We start from the raw sequence: 27,627 nt of genomic DNA on the forward strand, positions 1-27,627 counted from the left end.
AAAAAAAAAGGCCGATGCATCTGAAATCATGGGTTATGGGGGACATGTTGGAAAGTGGTATCCCTAGTAGGTGTCTTCAGCAAGCATCAGTACTGTACTCTGTGCTGTTCAGTGGTTCATCAGTATTCTGGAAATAAATCTAAAGCCACTGCTAATGTTGATTCAGCAGAGAAGCAGGCAATGCTGAGGGCAGATTCAAAACCATGGCTGGAAATGACAGGTCTGTTGGGATTTTCATGCTTGAAGATCCGAATAGTATGTAAATCTCTGGCAGAATGGGGATCAGGTAGTAAAGTTTTCCTTGGAGTTTTTGGAGAAATGATTAAATGGTGACTAAGAAAGATATGAGCTCCTTACACTCAGTAGTCAGATAATTGACTGTTAGCTAACTGATATAATCTTTGCAGTCTATGACTTCTGTAGCTCCTCCATTATGCTGTAAAATGGGTCTAGTGAAAAAACATCCATCTGATACAGGCAAGTATAGACTTCTGTGTTCTAGAGATGCTGATCATTCACCGATTGTGTGCTTTACCAAAGCAGTGACCCTGAAGAAAGGGGAGGAGGTAGGGGGGATGACAATCAAATTGCTGTTTAAAAAAAAAAAAAAAAGTTATAAGTTGTTCAAGCACTTGGGAAGGTGCCTTGTGATGAGAGACTGACGGGACTGATCTGTTGATTGCCAAAAAAAGCTATTGAGAGGTAACTTGGTTAAAGCATGTGCATAATTGAGGAGCTGCTTTTTAATCCAGTAGAGGTGGAATTAATGGCTCAAGGCAGAAGGCAAACAAATAAGAAATTAGGCTGGCCTTGCTGCCAGAAAGAATGATGGAGCCATTGCATTGGAGCAAACCACTGGGAGAGTAGTGAACTTATATTTTGACCTCCAAAGGCCTCTAGTCTAGATGCCATAAACCACTACATTTCACAGAACCACTTAATGGGTTTTGTGGAGGTGTGAGTGGATAAAATGGAATGGTGCCTGTGTTAGGCAGGAAGTCAGAGTGGTCTTACCTTAAATTATGTGACTCTGACTAGTCCTGCTGCAATTGATTTTTGGTTTTCTGTGCTTTAGAAATAACCCCAAGACTGACGCAGTTGTGTTCCTCAACCCTGTTTTTTTTCCTCCCAAACTTTGTTTATGTCTAAATGTTTTATGCAATGTAAATGGTACATCCTGGGTATAAAGAATCTTGTTCATGATGGGAGTGTTAACCCGAGGTTTGTATTTCAGATGTTTCCTGAGAATGAAATCTTCTTTATATTTGTCACTATTTCTTTCACCATTACGCTGATCTTTGGATCTGACCTGTCTTGTGGTACTTATTTTAGTGATTAAACTTTCTAGGAAAGTAGAGTTTTATTAAGCAGTCGGTGTGTAAACCCATGTACACTGAGGAACAGTGTTAAATTCCGACTGCATTTAAGTAATTTCAGTTACTTTCATTAATCTTCTCTTGCATTCAGTGTGAAAAACCTATACAAGAAGTAAACGATGAATGTTGTAGTTTAGCCTATGATTGTTTCAGAATAACTTGTGATTGTTTACAGGCTGAAAACTAATTTACAGTTTTGTAAGGCCAGACAAATCATTGAGCTCACTTAGTCTGATGTTGTGTAAAGCAAGGCAGTGGGCTTTCCTGAGTTTAGGCTAACCATCTAAATTGAGACTGAATGTTAATAAAGAGTTGCAAGTGATAGAGAGCTTGCCATACCAAATACAGTTTAAGATATTCCTGAGAAAAGAGGTTTGGAAAACAGACCTTGATCTGCTCATTCCAGAAACCTGCAATTAGCAAATTATTAACTTTGTTCTGAATGGGTTAACTAATGTCGTACTTGTTCTGTTTGGCTTCTGATTGACTATATAATAGCCAACATCAGCAATCTCTCTCCTGTGCTGGATTGCGAAGTCTGCTAATTAACACATTAGTTTCATATTGCTGCTGCCAATGTTTGCACTGAAGAACTTCGCTTTTTTTGGCCATATGGATGGGTGGGAATATCAAGATCGTATTATGGTTCTGTGCTCATTCATGTGTGATGCTTTGTGCTCTGTTTTTCCCAAGATGTCTAATCAGGCTTGGGGCTGAACAGTGCCTTTTCGGAGAATCTTTAACTGAAAGGTCAAAATAAGCACAAGGCCTGGAAACAAGTCTTGCTGTTTCTTTCCCTCCCCCGCCCTCCTTTGTGTCTGTGTCTCTCCACATATACATATGTACGAGTCCTTCACCCAACTACATTCATCTGTGATTCCTTTCTTGAGACCCAGGGCTTCGGAGTGCCCTGCTGCCACTCAGGGTCCTTCCTCCCAAAGAGCACACAGCTCTGCAGGCTGAATCTCACGCAGCACTTTGTTTACTGGGCGTGGGGTGGGGGGGGGGGGTGATCTGGGGGGGGGGGGCTCCTGGCACTCACCTACTGATGGGTCTGCTGGCTTTTCACCATTGCTGTGCACTGTTAGCTGCCTGGCATGTGTGTGTCTCAATTAACCATGTGTTGGTAGACCAGGATTTCCCCTAAAGGCACTATTTGCTTACAGACTGGGATCTGGTGGTTTTTCAAGGGAGTGGGAAGGAAAATATGCCTTACAGTGGTCTCAAAGTGAAGGCTCCAAATGATGCTGTGGAAGCTGAAGACTTGGGTTTGCAGTACAGATTAGGTCTGACATAAGTGGGATTTGTTTGTGCTTATCCTGCACTACTTCCCATCCGTGCACCGAAGGCTCTCCCTGGAAACTCCCTGTGGGAGAGCATAAACATCAGGAGTGGGAGATGTTGAAATCTGGGTATTTACTCCAGCTCTCAGGGTGTGTCTGAGGAAGATGCCTTTGTTTTAGTAAATGAGATTTATTTTTAAGGTATTGATGGGTTTGTGCCTGTTGTAAGAGCATTTGAGGCAATAAACTCTTGCTTTTCTTTTACTGTCACTGTTTCAGCCCTGCCTTGGCTACTCCCTTCCCTTACTGGCCAAGTGCAACTGAAAATGAGCTATTGAAGCAGCCCATCTAGGTTTTTTTGTATGCAATCTAGCAAATGTTAGTGCTGGAAGTTGGACTGTTGCTGCTGCTTGTCTGGTAACATTAGCCTCTGTTGTTTCCTTGTGCTGCTTTTGAAAAATACTGATTTGGTTTCTGTGTGAGAGGTGGTTGGCCCATAAATGTATGCCAACCCACCTAATAATTCTTTTCTAAAATCTTTCATCAGGTCTTTTCTGTTATATAGTTTAAAAAGAAAAAAAAACCCCAAACACCTCCCTTTACCCCTGGAAACAGCAGTCATCTTGTTCTGCTGAGCTGACTGCTGCTCATACTGATCAGTAGTGTTTCCTTTGTCTTCATTTATTTTAGAGTTAAGCTATAAGCTGTTTAAGACTGGGCTATTTTTGTTCTGTGTTTTTGCAGGATCTTTTACATGAGTATCCTAAATGCTAAAATAAATGCTCTTAAAGGCAAAACTACCATCCCTGGCAAGGGCAAGATGATCATTGCTCTAAAAATGAAGTTTTGTGGGTTTGCTCTGATAAAACATTTTGGCAAGCACATGCCCGTACAGGGGAATGCCTAGGTCAGGGCCAGACTCATGGCCATCTTCTGTCTTTAAGTTGGATTGCCTTTTGTCAGCCAGATGCTTTATGATCCCCACCTTCTCTCTCTGTCCCTCTTTTGACAGTAGCTGTGGGCGCTCAGCAGGGGCTCCCTGGCTGTGTTTGCTTTAGCTGGGGAGGTGTTTGCCTTCACTGCAGAATTCCAGCTTCCAGCTGCCGGGGAAACCTAGAGCGCTTGTGTTGATTTATTAGGGCACAGTGCATCTCAGGAATGCCTTTGCTAAGGAGCTGGGAGTGATGGAAGGGATCCTGCCTGATGTGGCATGAAGCCTTCTTGTTTCTCTTTACAGAGGTTCTAAGCAGGATTCCCCAAAGCAAGGTAAGAAAAATAGCTCACTCGGCTGACTACTTTGCGAAGTGTCAAAGTGAGACTTCAGTTAGGTTTCCCTGGCATAGAATCAAGGAGGTGGATGATAGCTGCAATTTTAAGAGTGCAATTTTAAGTGAGTTTTTGGTTGGAGATGATACTATGAATTGCCGGACCAGAGGGTTTGTATGCTTTTGGTTTGTGTTAAGAGCTGGCATTCCTGAGCTACTGACTAGGGCTTTTTTCTGAGACTTGGCTTTGGGCCATCTAAATGTTTTGCACTTGAAAGAAGCAAGTTTCAACCTCTTGGGTTTGCAGGCTTCTAAACATTTTCCAATAGAGATGTGGCAATGGATTTGCTTCTTTAATTACCTTTGCAGACGACAAAAAACTGTGGGCTACAAGTTTAAAAATCACTGACATGACTGTGTCTTCCCTGCAGTGAGTTCACTAGCATACCTTCACCTCTCTGTAATTTGTCCCAGCCATCTGACATGCACCCCTTATTTTCCTTTCTTGTCTGGCATGCACACACAAATATGTGTTTCTGGACTTTTTCTTTCTTTTGAGATTTTGGTGGCTGTTGCCCAGCTGATCTGAAACCAACACCTAGGAAAATATTGTGTGTTTGTACAAGGTAGGGTGGACAGCTGGTCACTTTGTGTTGATCAAGTATTTGGTAGTTGCAGAGTAGGTTGTGTTTATGGGGCATCAGTCCTGAGAAGGAATTTCCTTTCCTGGCTGAGGTAGAAAGACTGTCCACGTACAGCTTTCTTCCTTTGCTTTAGCATTCCTTGAGGTTGTTTCCTATTTTACAAATGCATCTTTTGAGAACTGCCAGGAAAACGTCTCTCTCAAATGGAAATGGAAATTTCTGAGCTCACAGGGATGAAAACCTTTGGGTCTGTGCTCACTGAGTGAAAAGAGGATTACCAACCAGCCATTCTTCAGTGTGCAAAGCGGTGGAGCAAAGTCTGCAGAGACTCTCCGAAAGTTATTGGCTTTCCTCAAGAAGGGTTCTTGTGAATAGAATTGAATGAGGTTGGTCCCATCCTTAGCTTCCCTGCTGCAAGTACAGAGAGCACTGAAACTTTGAACTCAGTAGATGTTGAATAAAATGGGAAAAATTTTTTTGAAGTAGATGTTTTGTGAACAGGTCTAGAGCCAGTGTTCCTGTATTACTGTAAGAGAATTAATGGGTTTGTGACTGCATTTGGGCTTGATAAAAAGCAGGAAGGCAATGCTTATTTTTCAAGAACTATTTGAAGGATTCAGAAATTAGGATGGTCTGCTGGAGTAGATGCAGATGGCTTATTTTCACTGGGGACTGTTAAATCTGCCAAAGTATAAACCGCATCTTAACAGAAAGATGTGAGACAAGGCCTGCACATCTCTCCCTCCTAATTACCACAGCTCAGCTGCTGCTGTCTCTTACGCTTATACATCTGAAAGGTGACAATGACAATGTCTTGAATGGCAAAGCAATAACAGGAAGGCTTTTTTTTTTTTTAGCTGTAGTCTGGAAGAAAGAAGTTATTCAACCAATAGTCAAGAACATCCTCATGAAAAATCTTCCTCCTAGAAACCGCTCTTCATGAGACCACTAGAATTTTTGTAGGTCTTGACAGCTTGTCTCCTGAGTGACTACAGGTAAAGCAGCAGCTGGCTTCATCCTCTTTCCCGCACTGACATTCCTTAGCCCTGGGAATGTCCGCCACAGCAGTGGGACTTCCATTTTTGCTGTCCCTGCAGCTCTGCACCAGATTGCCTTTGTACACAGTACCTTTTCAAGAAGTTGGAAGGCTCTTCTCGCCTGTTCTGGCAAAAATCTCCAGTAACATTTTCACAGCAGTTACTTTAGTTGCCAAAACCCAGACTTTCAGATCCTCATCACTCATGGCACACAAAAAAGAGAAAAGATAGTTTTGGGTATGACCTCCTCTTAGAGGAACAGGGACTTTGGGGGGAAGGGTAGTACTGTAGTTGTGGTTGCATTGCAATGGTACAGAAAGAGCAGAGGCAGTGGCAGCTCCCAATTGGTCTGCAGGTGACGATTTTGGATTTGGTGTTTCCCTGTGAAAATCTATTGTAGATTGCAGTCTTTCATGGCAGTCTTGCTGGCTAGCTATTAACTTGTTCCATCTCCTCTCACCCAGGACCCTACTCTGTTTCACTGTATCCCTGTAAATCTGGCTTAAGATACAGCTTTGCGAAAGTTTCTCTTCCTGCCTCCCCACTTGTTCTCTTGAGCTCAGGTCAACATGCTGGCACCTGAGCCTTGGCAGGCCCATTCTTAGTGCCTCCTTTTGCTTCTGTCCCTTACCTTTTGAGGAGTCCCTGGGGAGCCTCATGCGAGGGGCAGCAGGCAGGATGAGCTCTGATCAGATGCTGTGCAATGGGCTGATGGGCTTCCTCTCAGCTGGGAAACAGCACAGCAGAGGAAAAGCAAAACAGTGCTGAAAACCACAGCTTTTTTTTAGCTGAGAGGAGAATGTCCTTCACACATAGCCTCCTCCTGCTCCCCATCATATAGCGTTTTCTGTCCCTGCATCAGGGCATTCAGAGTAGTGCAGATCTGAAGGAGCAACCTATATTAAGATTATTCTGCAGTGGTATTTGCCTTGTTTCTGCAGAGGGTTCCCCTCTTTAAGTACTCAGCTGTCTACTTCTGTTTCTTCTTGTAATGTATTTCTTTGAGTACACTACAACTGTATTGGACCCTACAGCTCTTCCCTTCCCACTTGTAATAGCCAGCTCCCTCAGCCTATTCTCAAATAGGGAATAAAAGTTGAAATGAGGAGATGCCTGTCCATTTGTATCAGCCTATGAAATCATGGATTTCTCTCCTGAGGCCTTTGCCTCGGGCATCTTGCCAAAAGGCATCTAGTCTATTCACTTCAAACACATACAGTTCCTAAGCCAGAGATGTGCAGAAAGCTTGTGAACTGTGATCAGCTGAAGGCCAGACAATGTGACCTGGTGCCTCTTAAAAATCAATGAATTGAAGAGCTGTGACTTCTGGATGCTTGGGAATTGTGAGCAGGCTGCAGCACCCGCAGTGCAACATGAACATGAAGAGGATCACAGGATGATCAGCTCAGACATGGATCTAACCTGTATTTATGGTAGGAAAATATCCTGAAATCTGAGCCAAAAGAATGAGAATTTGCATAAATAAGTGTTTTGGCAAACACAAGCAATTACCTTTTTCATAGATCCTGTGTACAGGCTTCCTTTCTTCACAGCACGAGGAATTTAAGGCAAATTTTACTTTGGAGCTAAAAGGCATGTTTTTAGCAAAGGTGGTGCAAGCAGCATTGGGACAGACTCCAGGCCTTTGGTGTTCCTGAAGAAACGCAAACAACGGCAGAGTAGGGTATAGCTCAGAGTAGGGTATAGCTCAGATCCTTTTGCCAGCATGCTTAGCAGGCAGCCCAGTACCAGATCTGGTTCAGTCTTCGACAAGTGACCTCTGTCACTGAACGGGAACATAAAGAGCCTCAGTGAGCTTTGGCTGAACTGGGCTTTTGCCTGTCTGCTCTGGAGAGAGAGTAACCTCAGTGTTCCACTCCCTCCCTCCCCCAGTGTGTCTGAAAATACTAACTTGATTTAGCTGCCAGAAAAAGACATTTGAAAAGTATACATTGCTCTCCTGTGTCCTAACTTCTGTAAAATATGGGTTACAGTTGGTTCCTGTATACGGTGCTCAGTAATTTTACAGAAGAGAAAACGGCACCACAACTATCTACACAACACTTAATACAGTGAGGTCTTAGTCTGTACTAGGACTCCAGAGTGCTATTCTGAGCATTATGAACCTGATTATGTTACATAGAGAGCTCAGATGGCTCGGAGCCACACTTGGGATATTAACTGTTTCTATTAAGCTTTGCGTTTAGAGATCCCTCTGACAGAGGAGGGTGATGCTGAATGAACTAGCATTCCTGCAGCAAAACTCTGTGTGTGTGTGTCTGTACAGTTAAGAAGTGGTTTGTATTTGATTTGCAGAAGGGGTAACCTAAGTTCCAGAGCTTGCTAACTTATGGATGCTCAGTGTAATAATCTTTTCAATATACTAGTTTTGTAGCTGCAGGTGTTGTGGAGAAGGCACTTATTGATGTAGATGTATAAAAGTGCGAGAGAAACCCTACAAAGTGCTATAAATGTATCGTAAGGGATAAATCCGTATGTAGTGTGTCATTTGACAGAGTATGTGATAAAATGGCATTGAATGTGGTTACCTGTGATTCTCGACAGCCTGTGTCCCTGAAAGTGTTTTTAAGACTCGGTTTAGTTTGTGATGAAAGTAGCTTTAGGAATAGTGAAGGTTCTTCTCACTTCTGGTTTTTTTTTGTTTTTTTTTTTTTTTAAAAAAGAGGGAGAGTTTCTTTTCATGATTTACATTTTGTTTTTGCAAAAAACAACCCCCCTGAAAACCCAAACAACAATAATAATAAAAGAAACCCTCTGTAGATTGCTTGGGTGACCCAAAGTTGATGAGTTTCTCACTGTTTGAATATGCATTGGCTGTGAGGTGGGAACTGTGCAACTCTTCCTTCATCACCCCAGAAGTGCAGGGGGAGGTAAGAGAAATGTATATAAACCTACCCTGGCACTGACTGAATTTGAAGCACACTCAGCATACCTGTCTGCTGGTAACTTGTAGCCTAATTGGCTGCCTTACAGAGGAAAGGGGTGTAGACACTATTGTATGGCTGTTAGGGATATAAGGCACTGGGATAGGGAAGGTTACAGATTTACTAGTTGAGGAGCGGGGTGCTGGAGGTGGCAGCATGTGCTGTTGGGAAGGCAACCTCTCATCCCTCCTTGGAGGCAGTGAGACTTTGCCTTTGCCAGGCTTGGGGTTAAACCCTTCTCCCAGTAAAACTGCAGTTTGCAGCTCCTTTCTCTGTACTGGGAGAGAGATGCGACTCTTCAGGCAGGGACCGCCTACTGTGCAGTGAACAACTTCTCTGCTGGAGACAGAAATGAGTGGATGGAAGTATCCCATGTGCCATGTGGACCCATGTGCCACTGTTAGTTCATGCTTAGGCTGACGGTGAGGGGCTGAGTTTGTATGTGTTTTATCAATGAATATCCCCTTCCTCAGAAAGCAAATAGCTGACATTTTTACTACGCAAAGGCTTTGCTCTCCAAACTTGGGCCTATAGCGCAAGGAAGGCACACGATGACCTTGGTGTTCCTGTGCCTTCTCAGCTGTGTTTTCTGTCTCGGATTCAACTGACCCTGAGATTTGGATGTATTTCCCTCTGCTGCTTCACGTTAAAAAATGAAGAATGAACTGTAACGTGGGGAAGCAGTTTGTATGATGGAACGTGTCAAAATAAACATGAGGGGATGGGTGGTGGTGGTGGTTAGAAGGGCATGGATCAAACATGGTAATTGGGCTGGATGTTGTAGTGAGGGGGAGAAGGGGGGCTAGGAAAGGACTGCAATGGGAATCAGTCCCCAAAATAAATTTTGCATGAGCAGGGTATAAAGGGATAGGCAGTCTCCTTCAAATCAGATTCTGTGCCTGAGCCTTCCTCCAGAATTTCCTGCAATTTAGACAAGTGGCCAACATCAGATTTTTAAGTGGTGTTTGTGCTGAACACTTGCAGGAGTGCGTTCCCATCCAGCTGCTGAGCAGAAGTCCTTGTACTTTAGTCTTGCTGGGAGCTGCTTTGCGCTTTTCCGTGGCAGCAGCTTTTGCAATAGGAGGGTCACCCCCGCCCCCCACCCTCCCAAAAGGATGGCTTTTTCTGTGAAAGAAGCCAGCGTAGCCAGGCAGACATTATCCCCTTGCCGGAAGGAGGGATCCAGGCTCCCTGGGGAGGAGGGGATCGGGGGGAGCGAGTGATTCATTGCAGCTGGCTGCAGCTTGGCCTCCTTCTCTCTCTTTGCCCTGGGTGCCAGGGAGTGACAGCTTGTGGGCAGCGGGCCAAGCTGTGAAAAGAGGAGTGTGTGAGGCCTTCAGCTTTCTCATGCTTTATCAAGCTGCAAAGAATAGCTCGATATTCAGCCAGCGTTGGTGCAGGTCAGGAGAATGGAAATGCTAACTTAACTCCTGACATGCCGGCTGATTGCTGACCGCATGCTCTGCGCCGAGCGAGGTCTGCTTTGTGGGCAGCACGGCTTTTGTACAGCAGCATGCGGAGCAAAAGGAAGAACACGCGCTTTGACGCAGGGATGAAGATATCTTTCTGTTAAGTGGGCAGCCTCTGGGACTTGCTGGGAGCAGGGAAAGATGGAGAGTGCTCTCCTTTCGTGGCTTGCCGTCTGTGTGCTGGTGGACGATGAAAACACTTAAAGGTAGGGCAGCAGGAGCAGCGGGCGTCCTGGGAAAGCAAGGAGCTGTGGCGGGTGAGTGGCAGGTCTGCCCTTGGCTGTCCTCCCGCTCGATGGCACAACGCTGAGGGCTATGATGCAGGCCAGCCGACCCCTGCGCAGCGCCTGTCAATGTGGGGAAGCGACGGCCTGGGGAGCAGGATGGGGCCAGTCCTGGAGCCGTAACCCTTTGCTGGAGGGCCTGCCAGCAAGCCGTCCCTGCGGCTGCAGTCTCAGGGAAGGCTGCCCGCCGGCGCGGAGGGAGTTAAGCGCTCCTTGTAGGCTGGGGGTGAGCCTACCTCGGGGTGTTGAGCTCCATTCCCACGGCTTTTCCTTTCTGACCAGGGCTGGGGGAGGGATCTGGCCTGGAACGAGTAAAGTAAAATGCCCGGAGGCTGGAAAACAGTACCCCTGGCCCCTCTAGCCTTGTGGTGGGCTGGGAGGGATCTGAGCTTCACCGCAAGCTGGACAGGGGCTGCTGGCCAAGGCTGGGGTCTGTCGCCACTCGGCCGGCTGCTCGGTAAGATCATGGGCTTATTTTCCTCCTTTAGGCAGACCGAGATGGCTTTGCAGGCAATCGAGTTCCTGCCTAGGGGACTGAAATAAATTATTTCTCAGCTGCAAGGATGTAAAGTAGAAATCAAGTCCCAGCAGTTCCATGAGCAGATCACAGCACAGGTTAACATACGAGTTTTGTGGCTGAGCGAGAGCAGTAGCGTTTGAAGGAGCATCGTTCCCCATAGGATGTGCAAGTTTCTCAAAGGCGTTAAGATAGCAGGGCCCTTCTTTCTTGATGCTGACTCCACCTTCTCCTCCTGCACCATTTTGAGCTGCTGAGTTGAGCTGTTTGAAGCCCTGAGGAGTGGGAAGAGGGGGAAGAGCAGGTGAAAGTCTGAGGGACCGGGGAAGGGAGTTAGCTGGTGCTCAGAGCACAGCCTGCAGCTGCCTCGGAGCCCAAATCCCACCATTTCTCCATCAGCAGTACAGGGGGCTGGGAGACCAAGAGGGCTCTGCCACATTCCAGTTTGCTTTGGAGCTGAGTGTATCTCTGCGTGGGGTACTAATCCTGGCCAGCACCAATTTCCCAGTAGAGGGAGAAGGGAGCTAGACTACCTATTCAACCCCTGGAAGTACTCTCTCAAGTCGCCTCTGAGGACTAAGGTGTGCAGTCCCTGTTCTCAACAGCTTCTGAATTCAAGGCGAGGCAAACTGATGTGAGTGAATGGGACCCAGTAGTAGCATAAAGGGGAGATGAACCATGGGCTCAGAGTGCAATTCCACGGTTTAATTCTGCTGGGCTGTGTTTGCACTGTGCAGACCAGGTTATGCCAAAAAGCCTGGCAAATATGTGGTTAGAGACTGGATTTTTCTTTGTGCATGGGGTGTCTGGCCTTGCTTCTGCCCCAGATCCTCTTTGCAAAGGGTGAAGTACTGTGATCCTCCCACTTGCTGTGCTGGCCCCTGTGGCAGGAGGATCTGGAGGGAAGAGGGTTTGGGAAGCAGCATTGCCTGTGTTGGGCAGAGGCTTTATTTCTTGCAAGGCCAAGATTGTAGCCTGGTCAGCACCCAGATACAGACATGAGTGATGAAACAACAGTGTCTGCGCAAATATTCTGCAAACACCAAAGTGATTCCTCCTGGTGGATCTTGCTGATTGTTAGATGCCAAAATCCTGATAAAGACTGGTAGGCAGCAGCCCTTGTTTGGTTTTCTGCACCCAGGCACCTAATGGTGGCTGAGCTCTGCTTTTGAGTGTATTGCAGCTCTTTGCTCTGTCCATTTACTCACCCAGTAATGGGAAACATGGCCGGAGCGGGAGCTGGAGTCGCAGGCTGATCTGAGCCCTGTGCAAGGCAGACCTGCAGTGGATGCACGAAGAGAAACTCTTGCCTGCTGTGGTGGTAGCTTGGGACCCAGGTGCAGCAAATGCACCAGTGAGAGCTGGCTTTTCTGCCGTGCTCCTGCAGGGAGAGGGGGGGTGTTGCCATTGTGCCGGTTTTGGTTTGCTCCTGTCAAGCCTCTTCTCATTATTCTTGCCTTGAGCTGTCTCAGGCCCGAAGGCAAAGTGCTACAGAAGGCTCTGTAGGCTTGCCCTTGAGAGTCGTGTGGTCCTTGGAGAGTAGCTGTTCAAGGGAAGCACTGCAGTGGGCTGAATTGAGGCTGTTTCAGGCTGCACAGCTCTGAGCTAATCTCCCAGAGGCAGAGACATTACTCACCAATCAGGAATGTGTCTGTATTTTTCCTAATGAGAACAAAACATTTTATCCCTGTTCATTAGCAGCGAGTTAGGGTGTACTGTTGCTATGCCAACAGACTCCTCTCCCCTGCAGACACACTGGGGGTGTCCTCCGTGCCATGGTTAGAAGGGTGAACGGGAAGGCTCGTTCTGGCAAGAAAAAGATCCCATTGTTTTCCCAGGGCTGCCTGGACTTCGTGCAGCTGGCCAGACCTTGCCTTCTCAGGGGGAAGGGAACCACAGTGGGAGTCAAGTGCAACAGAGATTTAATTTATTGGAAAAATAGTCTTTGCATTTCATGTTATGTTGTTTTTTCCAGCTTGAGGCACACTCTTCAATAAGAGAAATGAAGGTGTCTCAACGTTCCCAAGAGTCCAGATGGTAAGCAAAATGCGCCGCGAGTCAGCACTGGGATGCCCATCGATTGCTGCAGCCTGCTGGGCTCCTCCGTGTTCCTGATCATCTCAGTTTGTGTGGCCAGTGCAATGCTGGGCAGCCTCTTGATGCTGCTGCATAACGAACCCACTTGATGAACTGTACCACCTGTGATTAGTTGGATGAGTGGTATCACCAGGTACATGGTCTACTGGAAAGAGTGAGTGGCTGTATGTGAGAATAAGCACCCGTTCCCTTTGCAAAGGGAACATTCCCTTTATGTAAGGAAACCCTATGAAGGACGGAGGGCATCTCTTCAACAGAAGCTTTGATCTGTAGAGTTCTGCTGTAAGCAGACGTATTTATTCCAAAGGTTGCCTGGCTATTTGCTTGTCATTTTTGTCTTTGTCTTGGTCCTCCTCCCAAGCTGCACCCCCCTTTCTCGAGGGACTGGTTGGGATCTGTGGGTTGCAGTGCTGCCTAAGTCAGGCCACTCTACAGCTTTTGCAAGAATCTTCTTGGCACCTCTGGTGCTGCACTTCCATCTCTGTTGCAGTGTAAAAAAATAAATTTTAAACTTTGAATGCTCTGTACGAGGGAATGAGTTTAACCTACAGACGGAAGCAAACAAAACAAAAAAGCTACTTTCTGATGGTGATCTATGGCCAGAAATGGGCCAGTGAGTGTTGCCAAATCTGAAGACAGTCTCCTGGAGCAGGGGTGATGTTCATATCTGGCTGTCAATCACCATGTAGTGTGATGAGCTGCTTTGTGCTGGCTGAGCTCTGTGGCGTTGACAGCTATAGACCCTTGAAGAAATGTCTCCCTGAAACTGATTTCTCCTTTCAGGCTGCTTCCTGTTAAACAGGATAGTTACAACTCCTGTTTCAGTTTGCCTGGTGAAGCACTCTGTAAGTGAATGTGTGGAATTTGAATATGGGAATTTGAATATCAAATATAGGGTGGTAAGCAGAGATCCCAGACTGAATGAACTGCTGGAGATCTGCAGATCTGCATGAACTTCTGGCTGGGGAGGGAAACCCTGGCACCTGGACACTAAGTGCCAATTTAGATGAGTCACTGACTCTTGCACTGGAGAGATGAATATCACGTTAGAGCACTGGGAGTACAGGAGCCCTTCATCAGAAGGATGTCTGCTTGTTGGACTTGCAGCTATAGCAGCAGAAGGGCTCAGCAGAAGTAGAAACAATGAACAAAGCCAGACAGCAACCCCTAGCCCAGAATTCTCTGTGTGTGCGGCCTGCGTGGTTTCCGTTTGGTAGTAGACCTGGATTGAATTCTTGGATGGTAAAGAGCAAGTTTTCAGAAAACCTGTTTCAATCTGGAGCCTCCAAGAATAAATCCTGAGTACATATAACACATGTACAAAGATTGGCGAGTCTGATTTCCTCAGCTTTGCATTGCTCTGGGTGGTTCAAGTAAAACCACTAAATCAAAGCTGTTTGAAATAGGGAATGAGTAAGTACTTGAGATGACTTGAATTCAGGCCAGTCTCTTCTAGATCCCTCCTTTCAGGGTACATAAAAAATAGAAGACCATAGGGAGGACAGAAGTCTGTATGTTGTATTTTTTGAGATATCAAACTAATTCTGTCCAGATCCTATTGAAAAAGTGCTGCTCCAGCCAAAGTGCACTAGAGGACATGCTTTTTAGTACCTTTAAGCGCGAAAGATGGTGGCTGAACAAACTAACTTCTGAACTGTGAGTTACGGTTATTACCCATGTCATGCTCTACTTCATTCTTGTGTAGCCAGAGTAGCAATTTGATGTTACCTAGGAGAGTGTTACTTGTTCCCTCCTCTTCTCTCCCTTCCTTTTTAAACAGCGTAGGGACTGATTTTCTGCCCTATTTTCTGTGGACCACCACTTTTTCTTTCTTAAAGATAAACATAAAACTGCTGTGCTGTGTGCAAGGTAAGAATTCTTCAGGAGAAACCCTCATCTTCTTGGGGTGGAGGGCACATTTTTCCAAACTGTGATGATGTGTTTTCATTGTAGACATTTCTTTCTCATTGCTTCTTGTACCTGGCAAGCAGTTCTGTATTGTGTGTTCTCTGCAAAGTGGTCAGAATAGTGGGGGCTTGGGGCATTTCTAGACTTGGGGCCACGTTCCACGTTACTTCCTTCATATGTGATGTAAAGCCTCTGCATAGCTACCTCAACCTCCAGCTCCAGTTCCAAATGTGGCATTTCAATGAAAGAATAGTCCAGATTGCTCTCTGGTCTTGCATCTTGACTTGCAATTCTGTTTCCAAGATGTCTCCCACTGCATGCTGAGCTCTTTTTCACTAGGTGTGTATGCTCCATTTGTGGAAGTATTTAACCTTGTAACAGCTGCATTCTTGGTTTGGTAGTATCTGAGCTTCTTTCACTGGAAAAATAATGCAGACCTACACATACCCACAGTGGGGTAAGGAATAAAATTCTAAATCTGTTTCTATATTTTGCCTCTAAAAGCACTGCCGGTGTAATACTTAGATGAATGCCTTATGTGAAAATAAGCCCTTGTGTTATGTTCCAGGTACAGGTTTTATGTAACTCTCAGGGTTGGCATAGTTTGATGTCACCAAAGATGTGGTCAGCGTCTCCTGCACTGCATTCTAGAAGATCAGCTTCTAGGAAGAGCAAAGTGCTTTGACCAGCTGATCTAGTGGAGGAAATGGGAATAGCTGGGCTCAACTTAGAGGCTCGATTACTTGAACTTTTGGGTCCTGTGTGTTGTTTGATATCCACCACCTTGAGAGAAGGGTTCTCCCCTTTGATCAGGACCAGTTATGGGCTGTTTGTGAGGTGAGGTGTTCCTTCTAACCCTTAAAGAATGGTTCAAAGCCCTAAATTGTGAGGTAGGTTTATATTTTTAAAAAAGCTGTTAGCACTGGGTATTGTAACTCTAGGTAATGTATCTGCCCTCTTTTGAATTCTGTTGGGTTTTAATGGCCTTACTTTTTTTTAATTTCAGTTACACTTCTACATCTCTGCATCTTAAAAATGCTTGTTTAATTTCTAATAGTGAAACTGGCAAAGAACAGAGAAAAGCCAGATATTTCAGCCTGACAGGGAAGTTTAGGTTGCTTAGCGAGCTAAGTGTGTATAAATAGCAAAGTCCTATATCTGATAATCAAGAATGTAGGAAGCAGTTAGGATCACTGCACTTGTGGAAGAACTCACTTTGGATTTTGAGGGAGTCATGACAAAAACAGTGTCTAAAATCAAGTATTCTTAAATGACTCTAGAAGAACAAGGTCTGTTAAGGATATTGTTGTTTTACGTAGCATCAGGAAATCACTAAATATTGTGCCTATACTTGAGGAAAAAAAACTGATGGATTGAAATGTTCATTAAGAACACATGACAGAATAAAGCTCTGGCATGCAACCTTTGTCAAAAGGGATGTATCCTCCATCAGAGCAGGCTAAATCAAATATAAGGATGTTATTTGTACTTTCAAAGCACTAATGGGGATATAAAGTTTTTGAGAAATACACCCTATTCTGGAGGAAGAAGGCGTAGCTGGGTGCTGTGGCTTGAAAGTAAATTTGCTTTTGAGCAAACTCAGTTTAAGAAGTTAGGCTGTATATTTTAACTAGCAATTCACTATAGCAGTTGGGAATCCCTGCTGTATTTAAAATCATCACACTAGTTTCTCTAGCTCATATGGAAGCTGAGTTTTCTGCAGCTTTAGGAAAACCATTGCATCTATAAAAAGGTATCTTCAGTTATTAGAAATGGAACAGCAGCAGCAGTGACCAGAGGTGAGAATTACCTTCCATACAAAAAGCAACTGAATAAACTGGGACTCTTCCACCTGAAAAGTGATGAGTGATACTTATCTTCAAATCGTGAATGGCATGGAAAGGTTAGAGGGGGAGCAATCTTTCTTTGTCTCTTCCATTGCAAGTATGAATAGGTATTGAATGGAGCCAGCATGTAGTAAACTTAAAAACAAATAATGACTTAGTCCTTGGTGTGTGCAGTTAACCTGGGAAGCTTCTTGCCACAGGATGTTGTGAATGCCAAATGTCTGTGTGTATTTGAGGACACAGGGCATCTCCATAGAAGGAGTTATTGAAGGTTACTAAATGTATAGAAACCACCTCTATCCCAAGAAATCCCTGAGCTGCACGTTGTTGAAGCCTGGGAGAGCGATCAGAGAGGTAAAGTGCTATTGTGTGCTTACTTTGTACTTAATGTTTCAGGCCATTGCCAGAGCCGGACAACTGCTACCTGGTTTGTCAGCATGGAGCAGGAAGGGGTATACAAATAAAACTTGTAAAAACAGAGACTGGCACAGCTTGTCTTCTAGGTTAGTTCTGTGCTGCTTGTGATATACTGCATGCACCTCTTACTTGCTAAAGCCATTGCCTGCGGGCTGTTGGAGTCTGCGGGCTGTTGAGTTTGAAGAGACGGAGAGTATATTTCTGAAAACTATGCAGCTAGGAAGGGTGGTGTGAAGACAAATATTCTAAGCAGAGAAGCTGACTTTCTCCCTTTCTCTGTGGCATATACTGTTCCTGCTGCTCTGAGATGGTCTGAGTTACAGAGACTGTCTTACTGCTGATAGCCTAAATCTTACTTGTTTGAATTTCCCCCATTTAAAAAAGTGCTTCTTGCCTGGTAATGGACTGTAACTTAATTTGAGCTAAAATGGGTGATAAGCAGATGTATAAACAGTACAACCCCTGTTCCAAAGCATTTTCAAACTAAAAATGTCATGGCCTACGTGAGGTTCATACTCTTCAGAAGTACTCAAAGCACTGGTCTTATTTTAGGTCCTGTCTAAACATTTTAAAATAACTCAAAAATAGGGCTCACTTCTAGATGCTTCACCCTTGAAAGTCTGGACTTGCACTTGGTTTTAGATGCTTACCCAAATCTGCAGAGGGCACAGTAGGGACCAGCCCTAGTTGTTCATTTGAACAACTCCTTTCAGAAGGAGAACAATGTTGGGCTATTTGTCTTTTTGTCCCTAGGGACAGGGTCTCTGCTGTTAGGTAGTATCCCCTTTTTTTTATTCTTTTTTGTTTGTGTTTTTTTTTTTTTTTTTTTTTTACCCTTTCATTGACTAACTTTGCTGCTGTGGTCCTTGGGGAACAGCTATGGAAAGCTGCCCAGTAGCAGAACTAAGATGATGTATATTCTTGGAGGCATGCTTTTATGACTGAAAACAACTGAGCTGATGTATTTTGGGGAACTATAGCCCCTTTGCAAGGATATAGAAACTGACTTGTCTGCATCTCATACTTTATAGTGAAAGTCACTCCATGGACTAGCTGAGAAGTTGCATGCTCAGCTTACCAGCTATGAGGAGTACAGACAGGCCTGGGGCTGAGATGAGAAGCCAGGTGGAGCACATACAGGATTAGGATAAGGGTCATGTTGGGGAAGACTGGGACTCAGTGGAGTGGGCTTAGGTTCCTTACCTGTTGATTGTTCCCCTATCATCTTGACGTGTTGCACCTATTTAGTCAGCTGTTTGACTCAGGAAGAAGTCTCTATCTGAAACCAGAAGTCTCATCATTGCAGAGTATTAATGGGCTCAGTTGTTACACCATTTAGAGAGCATTCTTCCTGTTCACTCTCAATTTCTCAACTATTGTTTTCATCAGTAGTTTTGTTCCAGCTCTGATTCTTTCTCAGCCTGTTCCTGTGAGTGCTGGACCTGTCTGCCATTCTCCAGATAGTCTGACCAGATTAGATTTAGTTTGAACCCATCTTTAGCCTGTATGATCTTTTCTATTCCTAGCTGGTCCATGATTTCAACTAGTGTATTTCCCACTAAGCCCTGAGAAGGTTTAATTTAAAACATTTTTATGATGCTGAACTTGTGTCAGCTCCACTGTGGCCTTCTGGGTTGACATCAGGTGGCCGATTGTTCAGTTTGGTCTGTGTGTATGTCTGAAGAGTGCTGTCTGAGCCATGTTGTTGTGGGGTTTTGATTAGTTACGTATGCTATGGTAGAGTTGAGCAGTTTCCTTTCCCAGAGGAAGGCACAGTCCCTGCTGTGTGGAGTATATAGCTTAAAATGACAGAGGAAGGGTGCTTGGAACTGGGACAGTCTGCAAACAAAACCGTGCTGACCACAAGCTATGGTTTATCCTTTCAGAACAGATGTGCATACTTTTTCCTTGTTCTCCTTACCAGCCTCTCTGCTCTGTCTACCTGTTCCTTCCAGCAGAAGAGCAGCCACTCAGATGTAAAACTCTCAGTGCTATTCCTAACAAACTACTGTAAATCTGGTTTTCCTGTCTCCTGGGCACTTTTGCCCAGGGGTGATCCTGGCAAGGTAGTATTCTCTGAAATGCCAACAGTCAGCCTGTTATACTGGCTGAAATTCCTGCTCATAGCAGTTTGCATTTCAGACTAGCACTGCAGTTTATGCGGCAGACCTGTTAGTGCATCTCTGTAGCCCTAGGGTGAAGGTCTGGGCTTCCTTGAAAGGCAAAGGGAAGAGCCAGTCCGTCCTGCCCAGCCAGTGGCTGTCAGACTGTGAAGGTGGGAGGGTAGCAAACCAGATGGAGAACAGTCTCAACCAAAAAGCCTTTAAAATTCATGGCTGCCATGAACAGGTAGCCAATTCTGAACCTTGGTGCCTTTAGGACAGCACCAAAGCAGCTTTCTCAGCCCTGAACAGGACCAGGAGCTCAAATATTTTGCCAGAAAAAGTTAGGATCTCTTCAATCTGAGTGTACAGATAAGAACAGAAACTCATGTTGCAAAGACAGTTGATGGTGTTAAAATTTCTTATGGTGAATTTTGTCTTGTAATAAAATTCTTTGTTCTGGATAAGGTGTGACTAGATGTCTGCCTGTTAATAAAGTGACTGAAGAACTTTTGTTCCAGATGGTTTATTTCTCCGAGTACCAAATCGTGCAATGTACTAGCTTCTGCTTCCTTTGCTGCTTAATTTTAATGTTGCTCATTTTCACTCCTCCAGATTGTGGACTCACAGTGGTATGAATGAAGAGCATTGCCTGATGGCCCATGCACAGTAGTAGTCCTCCCACCCCTATCCATATGCAGTCTGGTGCTCTGAATTTTTATCCTTGAAACAAGAACTTCCAAGTTCAGGACATGGTTTAGTGGGCATGGTGGTATTGGGTTGACAGTTGGACTCTATGATCTTAAAGGTCTTTTCCAACCTAAACAATTCTATGATTCTATGATAAGTGTGGACAATGTCTGGGATGGAGGGCTGCGACTGTAAGGTGGAAGAGTATGCTGCATTGCTGCTGCCAGCCTGTGGCTCCTTGACCACATGCACCTTGAGAGCCCTTCATGGGTTGTTCCTGTGCCACCATTCTATGTTATACTACATTTGGAAGCACTGGATCTGAAAGATCCTAGCCTGGCAAAGGGTCATTGCTTGGGGCTGTTGAGACTGGTGCAGAGTTGATCCTGGCTCTCAAGTCTGCACCCAGCCTGTTCAGTCTTCTGCAGTAGTGCAGTGGGAGCTATTGCGTTTTATGCATGTTATGAGCAACTTGGGAAGGTCCCCAGGCTTTTTGAACAACATGGTGTGTTGCTATCTGTTCTTGTCCTTATGAAAGTCTTGGTATTGGCTTGCAGAGGTGGAAGAAAATGTCTGGCCACCTGAATTTGGATCATTATCTAGCAGACTTGTGTAACCTAATTACCAGAATATTGAGCCTAATAGTTTGTAGCTGACTACTAATAGCCTTCCAGGCTTAGGCACTAATTTATGGAAGATTAATTGATCAAAGCTTCATTTCTGATAATGCTTAAAATGAGTTGAGTAATACAAGATAGAATATACCCCAACTTGGTTTGAAGGCAAACCACAAGCAGATTGTGGTAGTGATGTGGAATTCTGTTGATTTTGCTGTCTCTTCTGGATGGGAGGGGGTAGATGCTACTCATGTGGTTGCACTGCATTAAATTTATTTGCATGTTACCGCCTGTATTCATGGCTGTAGCCAGAACTGCTGACACTTTTGGAATGATAGAAGACTGCCAAACTGTTGTCAGGCTGTATGGTTCTCCAGAAGGTTACTGTGGAGGGCAGAAAAGTGAATTTTATTTGAAATGAAGGAAAACTCCAAGGAGAAGAATTCCTTCCTGTCTACCCAAGGCGTATTAATTCTTTATAGAGCTGTTGTGGTACTAAATTCGAAGACTTCTGGGATGTTGAAGAAATGCTGTTCTTTAACAGGTCAGAGCACCCTGCACTGCTTGGTGTCTGCAGAGCTAAAGGGTTTATTCAAGGCAGGCTCCAGTGTTTAATGGTTCTGATTTGCATCTTGACAGCTGGATGGTGGAGTTCGGGATGTGGTCTTTGTGTGTCTGCTTGTGGTCTGTAACACTGCTAGCATGAACTGCTTTTGTGGTAGGTCTCTCTGTTCTCCCTTCCACTGTGCAATCCTGCAGGGCTGATGCTGGCTTGGAGACCATGGTTTTCCTCTTGGGGTGCAAGTGTAGGACAGGCTTCCTTTCACGGGAGTTTTGCAGGACATTTGAAGTTCCTTTCCTCTCTTGCTAGGTTACTCCAAGGCCAGGCTAGATGCAAAAGGACTTGCCTTGGGAGTGTGGCCTTTGCCTCTGGGACGTGAGAGCTTGGTTAGGGGTCACGGTGCTGTTCTCTGGGAAGCATGTGCTGGTTGCAGGAGGTCTCCTCCCTCCCTTCTGGAGGGCACCCTGCCAAGGAAAATAGACTCTAAGGCAGAAGCGATTACATTGAGAAGATAGTGTGCTGTCCTGGCCATTTCTGGATGAAACGGTTGGGCATTTCTGCTTTATAGAAATCAACACAGAATAGCTAAGGCAGCTAGTGCAGAGCAGGACTCTGGCTTTCGTAGCCTGTGGAGCCAAAGCTGAGAACAGGAGGATCCTGGCTGAGGCTGGGGAGAGGTGCCCCTAATGATAGGGAGGGCAGTGTGGTTGGGAAGGCGTGCCTTGTTTGAGGTGGAGGCCGGTAAAATATGAATCATGTCTGTTTGAAGTAGTGATGAAATCCCAGACAAAAGTTTTCTGTAATACCTGGCCAAATAGCCTGGTGTGCTTTAGCTTTCCTTTCTCCCTGGTTAGAACGGACGGTCCTGACCTACTTTTAGCAACAGCAGTTCTGTTGAATGCTACCCAATGCTTAGCTGTACGTACGGCAAACATGTTATCTGTTTTATTCACTCAGTATCTGAGAAGTTTTCGTCAAACATTTAGCCGACAGGGAAGAGCTGTTCCTGGAAGAGGGACTGTTGGTGCATTAAACTCAATTCCGCCACTTCTGTGCACTGTGGTTCTGGCCTTTGCTTTGGTTTCCCAGTCTGCTGAGGATGATGCTTGCTTGCTTTGCTGCTGTGTTCTGCATTAACTTTTGTGCTGAGCTGTCAGGATTCAGTTAGATGGTATCTGAATGTTAATATGATAGATAATGCCTTTTGAAATAGTCCATGAGGTTAGGTTTCCGGCTTCCTAAATATGCAATTAGGCAGGGCTAAAGTTACATTCTTAATATTTAAAAATAAATAAAATCTATAAATGTATCATAAAATAAGAAGTTTAAATAGAAGTGTCATCCTGGGGCAAATTGCAAAGCTCTTTGTAGCTCAGTATCCTGTCTTTGACAAGATCCAGAAGCAGACGCGTAATGAGGACTGTAAGAAACAGGGCATGTATAATGTGGTGGATTTGGTTTGGGGTGGTTTTTTTTTTTTCTTTCTCCCCTCTTCATTTGATTCCCAGCTTATGACCATCATCAGTTTAGGACCCACCTTGGCCAGGAGTTGTATCTAATCATCTGATCTCGACTGTATCTATTCTCCATTAATTTATATAATACCTGTTCTAACTTGTTTATGTTTCCAGTTTCCATGACATCCTACAGCAGTGGGCTCTACAACTTAATTGTGCATTTAAAATGTTGTTTAAAATATTCTACATCCTGTGACAATATCCTTGAACTGGCTTAGAAAAGTTGTCTGTAACTTTGGTGGGTGCTCTCTTGTTTCTGCATTGTAAGACACTGTAGTCAATTATTCCATGTTTTTCATGTTGATGCTTTGTCATATTTCAGATCTCTTAAATTTTCCATATCTTCCCCCTGGTTGTTTCTTTGTCCATCCAAAGTCCTACTCTGCTCAAGCTCTCCTTATATGGAAGCTGCTCCATGCTTTTGATCATCTTTGTTGTCCTTTCTGTCATTCTGTCTCCTTTTTCAGATGTGGGAATCAGAACTGCCTGCAGCATTCAACAACATAGTGGTGATGTGTGTTTTCTTTCCTAATCAATCCAAAGGTTGTATTTGCCTTTTTGCTTGATACTAAATACTGAACTGACTTACCAAGTTTCCAAAGTTTTCCTGAGTGGTAATGGCTAATTTGGATCCTGTTGTGCTTATGTAATTAGAATATTTTGTGGTGGTTGTTTTGGTATTTATTGACATCAAAGATATTGTGTAGTTACTTAGGGAGTGCATGAGTTCTGTCACTTTTTGCGGTCTTTTCTGAATTTGATTGTGATGAATAATTTTTTAAATAATAAAATATGCCACTCTTAGACATATTCCTCTTAATAGCTCTTATGTGAACATATTGAACAGTGCAGGTTGCAGAACAAATTCTCGGCAGATCTCACTGATAACCTTCCTCTGACAGGAAACTCTTCCACTTTTGGTTTCCTGTCTTTTAACTACTTATTAAATCATGATAGGGAGTGTAACTTTAATTCCACAATAGCTTAACTTTTTTTCCCAAGAGCCTTAGTTGACAGTTCTTTTAAAAGATCAGTTTAGTTCATATTAAACAGAATAAAAAGTAGCTCTTGGATCTCAGTTAACTGGAAATGGGAAATCTGCTCTTGGAATTCCCTGGGTACTGCAGGGATTTCTCTTTGCTCCAGTATTAGTCTGTATTTTGATCAACAATTGGGTTCTTGAACTTCTGCAAGAAAACTTATTTCTAGGGGGGATGATGGGCTTAGATTTATATAGATTTGTGTAGAAATGGTGGATTTGCTCAGCAGGGTGAATTGGATGGGTAACTTCAGTGAGCCCCGCTTTGCCAGCAGGGTTCTATTACAGCTGGATTAAACCTATCTAGGCGCTCTGAATGTGCTCAACACATTAAAGGCTGGAGAACAGGATATTTTTTCCTAACTAGTTGCCTGGAAGAATATTTGAGTCACTGATGGTATTCAACTGGATACAGACTTGGCCACATGTGATGTGGCAGCTAGAAGAGCAGGAGGTTCTTGGGCAGGTAGTGGAGGAGTGGTGGGTCGAACTGGAGGAAGTAACATTTGCTCTGTGTGCAGCATTAGAAAGCCGAGGGGTAGTGTACCTGGGTCAGGTGCTGTGAAAAGGGGATTCTCGTCCAGGTCAGGTACATTAACAAAAAATAAAAAGATGCTGACAAACTGGAAAGGAGTCAAAGAGCTACAAGAAAAGTTAATTCTTTCTGACTGAAGAAGCTCAGACTACCTAATGTATCCATCCAAAGGATTGCACGGGGCTGCAATCTGCGATTCAGGAATGCCCAAAGCTGCCAGGATGTATAGGGGAAGGATTGCCTTATGCTTGTCTGCCCTTATACTACTACTTACGCATCTGTTATTGTCTGTTGCTGAAGCTGGTTTTTCTGTAGGTGGACCTCTGAGTTAGAATAGCTGTGATTATCTTCTTGCCCAAGGAGGATTAAGAAGAATTAGTTTTCAAACTGTTCATGCAAAAAAGCAACTAGAAGCTTCGTTGACTTGGGAGATCCTGTGACAAGCAAAGTTAGACAAAATGATGAGGCATTTTACTTTGGGTAAATAACCCTCAGGGATCACCTTGCTGGGTTAAGGGAGTGGTTTTTATAATTTGGGAGCCCTAAGAAAAAATTCTGCTTTCACTGGGAGACTTTAATCAGGAGCTCATGGGCTAGAAGAAGAGATTGTTTAGTGGTGTTCTGTGGTGTGATTATGCAGAAGGTTGGAGCAGATCCTAAAGGACTCCAATCTTCAAATGTATAACACTGGCAAAAAGTTATCCTTTGGTTTTGTTAAGATACTGAGAACCTAACAGCTGACTTGCTTTCCCCTTTTAAAAATAGATATACAACATGGTACATGAGTTCACATTTTGTTAGTGTTTGAGAAGATGGTAAAGTGAAAAGGCAACCCTCAATTTACAATGACAAAATATCTGAAGAGAGCTTCTTTTAATAGCAAGCAGCTTGTGGTTGCTTTATGTTCCTTGTAACTGTTTGTGTAGTTTGTCTTGTCTTGTTTGTAAACTCTTTATAAATCATTGTATTGATCATTAACTCTTCATTAACCATTAACTGGAAGCTTAAACTAGTATTTATAACACGTTTTCCTGTGTGCAAGAGAAAAGATTGGTTATGCTAGACCTGTTACGGGGAAATAACCTGTCCACTACCATCAATGAATTCTAGTATGGCTAAATTAATATTTAGGTAGGCCGAGGGTTGTAGAAGCACTTTCTACAGTTTTTCCAGAGAACCCTAACAACACACAAGCATCATTAAAATGGCACTAGTATCACAAAGTTGACAAAGTATTTTGTGCAACATTGTTTTAGTATAACTTCTTCAACCCCCATACAGAAGAGTGCGTTGTAATGGTCAGCAGTAACTATCAAGGGTTTGGAAAACATAATTTTCTCAAGTGTTTATCTAACAATGCTATTAATTCTGTAGCCTGAAAGTACAGGTTTTTTGCTATCTTCCCTTGGTGTTTCAGATTTGCCATTTTGTCTTTAGAGGGGGTTTTTTGAGTTATTTTGACCTCAGCTTTGGTGTTACTCACATCTGGTATATCAGAGCTCCCTTGTCTGTACCAGTCCTGCTCTGACAGGATGGCTTGGACTTGGGGTTCTCCTTGGGGCCAATTTTATTTGGAAAACAGAGGTTTGTGTTCATCTCTGCTGGAGCTGCTTGTTGTGAGTGTTCTTAAACAGCAGAGCAGGGAACTGGCCTGGTAGTAGTAAATAAGACTAAAAAAAAAATTTATTTAATGGGAATGTCATCTTTCACAGCAGAAAACAGCAAGTCTCTGTTGAGCTTATGATGCTTAGAAGGGGGGCTGTAATTCAGGGCTTTTGTGCAGAAAACACAGCAGTGGTCATCTTCCTGCTGCTGGGTGATTTGAATGTGCTGGAGCACAAGAGTTGTCATGCAGCTGGAAGAATTATACTTTTAATGTTTAAATCTTTTAGTGCTCTTGCTGTGGGTTGGCTCTGCAAATGATACAGTGGAAACTGCAGGTGCAAATTTCAGGGGCCTACTTTTTTCCAAGGATAATTCTGCTGGGATTGGTGTTGAGTATGAAATGTAGCCTAGAAGTTGGAACATTATCTGACCTCCCCATGTTTGGGGGATAGGATGTGGTATTAGGGAAATAATCTGTGAGGATTGAAATAATCTTTACGTGTTGATACGCTGCTAAAATGTGTCCAAATGAATTCTGGGTTTGTTTCTTTAATAAATAAGTAGTGTCTGAGAGGGATATGTGAGGTCAGAGAGGTAAAAATAGTGCTACAGAAAACACGGTCTTATTTCAAATTCCAACTAACAAAATAGTGCCATTGCTTCCATGTTATTGGTTGTTGTTTTGTGGATGTGATATAAATATTCTGTGGCAGAACTGACTAATCCTCTAGCCCTTCTGTTGTGATCCAGATTAAATAAATGAAACTCAAAAGTATAATTTGGATATTAATATTTTACAGTGTGTTAGAGGCAATGTTCAGAGTATTGTCTGGAGCATTTTCCTATTTAACGGGAATTCATCCAAAAAATGGAATATTTAAAAAGAATCTTTAAGCCTTGGCAATTGCCTTCAGAATTAATTAAAGGCTACACACTTTTAGTGCAATCTGTCTGTAACAGCTGTGTTATACACTAGCAGTGAGCACAGGAAGCAGAACGGTTCAGTAAATCCATAAAGAGCTCAGTAGTGTGGCCTGTCATGAAACCATCAGATTTAAATGTAGGTTATCCTCCTCCTTCCTGTCCTCCCAGAGAGATTGTGATGGGCTTAACTGAAGAGCAAGAATAAAAAAAGCATTGATGTCCATGCTTGAGAAACAACTTGGAAAATTGAATCAAAAGACATTGCTGGCTTTTTTTAATCTCAGTTTTCATGTAGAATGGGAATGCTTCTAACTACTGATAGCCACACAGACTTGTGCTCATTTCTAATGAATGCTCACCTAGCAATAAATACAAGTTCATTTGCTAATGGCTTTTCAGCAAAGAGCAACAAAGAGCACAATAGTCAATGTTTACCTGTTGCTCAGAGTGATTAGAACTAGTTTGCAGAACATACTGTACTACCTTTTTTTTTTTTCTTTGTGTCTTCTCAGCTGCCCTCTGTTTTCCCAGAGTGATGAGGACTAGAGAGTAGCTTCTAACCTGGAACACCCTTGAGGACTAGCTCTTAACAAAGTGATTTCTAGGGGGATATTGGTGAGTGAAACAAGAATAGCTTCAGGTCAGAGCTTTGACCACAGCAGGATCTGCTTTTGATTGTGGTCTACTGGAATGAAAGGCTAGTTGCTTTTCCATCTCTTCCAGTACAGGCTCTCCAATAGGTAAAATGCTTTCAGTGAAACATTAGGGATAGATTCAACTACAGATCAGAGAGCTTGTAAAAAGATTTGTGTTGCTAGAATGGTGTCGTGCACTGTGTTTTGAGTTCAACCACTGGTGGCATGTATGCATGTTAGTTCTGCCCCAGCAGTTGTCAGTGATGCTATGTGGTGGACAGAGCAGAGTCTTGCAGCTTGTAGGCATGACCT

At 43.9% G+C, this 27,627-nt stretch overlaps 1 protein-coding gene across 2 annotated transcripts in view; it reads left to right on the top strand.

Moving 5' to 3' along the window:
• Positions 1–3,903: 3,903 nt before the first annotated feature.
• PLXNB1 (plexin B1) overlaps positions 3,904–27,627 on the top strand; it is a 68,458-nt gene continuing 44,734 nt past the window's right edge. Inside the window, exons 1-2 of one of the 2 annotated variants that reach the window (XM_052777727.1) lie at positions 3,904–3,925; positions 12,796–12,857. The gene's annotated coding sequence lies outside the window, so the exon portion shown is untranslated. Of the gene's footprint in view, positions 3,926–9,912; positions 10,226–12,795; positions 12,858–27,627 lie in introns of those variants that run through there. The other variant, XM_052777726.1, reaches the window with a different exon arrangement.

Source organism: Harpia harpyja, chromosome Z (assembly GCF_026419915.1).
Source record: "Harpia harpyja isolate bHarHar1 chromosome Z, bHarHar1 primary haplotype, whole genome shotgun sequence".
Classification (NCBI taxonomy): domain Eukaryota; kingdom Metazoa; phylum Chordata; class Aves; order Accipitriformes; family Accipitridae; genus Harpia; species Harpia harpyja.